Here is a 740-nt window from a genome sequence, read left to right as displayed (position 1 = left end):
GTCGTATACTTATCTTTTCAGAGTAAACCTCTATTCCAAATCATATGGATGATAATGAGAAGATGAATAGGAAAAGATGAGATATAAGACAGTGAAAACAGATGAGAAACAACAGCCGAAGAAAATTCGTGAAGAAAACTTCATGTGATAGCCCAAGAGTATATATTTAAAGCAAGATCAAATTGAATATGCCTTAAAATCATATTCTCGAAGAAGACCTACTAAAACAATCCACAATTTAGAAATTCAAGTGTGTGTGTTTGTTCTAGGTCAAGAGCAACTTGCAAAGGGATATATTCTTCTAATTAATTACATTACGGAGGTGTCCAAGAATATTCTAGATTAAATGAATCCTGCTTACATTTGTATAACTAGTGAGAGGGTGTCACAAAGGATGATTATCTCACGGGAGCGTCCCGATGTCTTCAAAGCTCGCGCCGATCGGTACAGACAAAGAGTAAATCTCTCACTGTCTCACATGAATAGCAGCTAATCGGGGACCAAGACCTATAAAATAACCAGATCGTCTCATAGAGTCCACACTATGCTTTCAAGGTCAGTCCGGATCATAAGGATAGAGGCTTAATCAGATATATTAATCATTAATTAAAAGAAATTAAAAAAAAAGGAATTAAAAGAAAAGAAAAAGGGAGAGCCAATATTTTAAGGCTAGAAATTTAGGAGTTCTTTAGGAGAGGCTTGAGGTTAAACTACTAATAAAAAATTGGCATCAATCATCT

The sequence above is a fragment of the Phalaenopsis equestris genome, unplaced genomic scaffold (genome assembly GCF_001263595.1).
Source record: "Phalaenopsis equestris unplaced genomic scaffold, ASM126359v1 Scaffold000672, whole genome shotgun sequence".
NCBI classification, from domain to species: domain Eukaryota; kingdom Viridiplantae; phylum Streptophyta; class Magnoliopsida; order Asparagales; family Orchidaceae; genus Phalaenopsis; species Phalaenopsis equestris.
The sequence above is the reverse complement of the archived record's forward strand: the minus strand, read 5'-3'. Positions refer to the sequence as shown.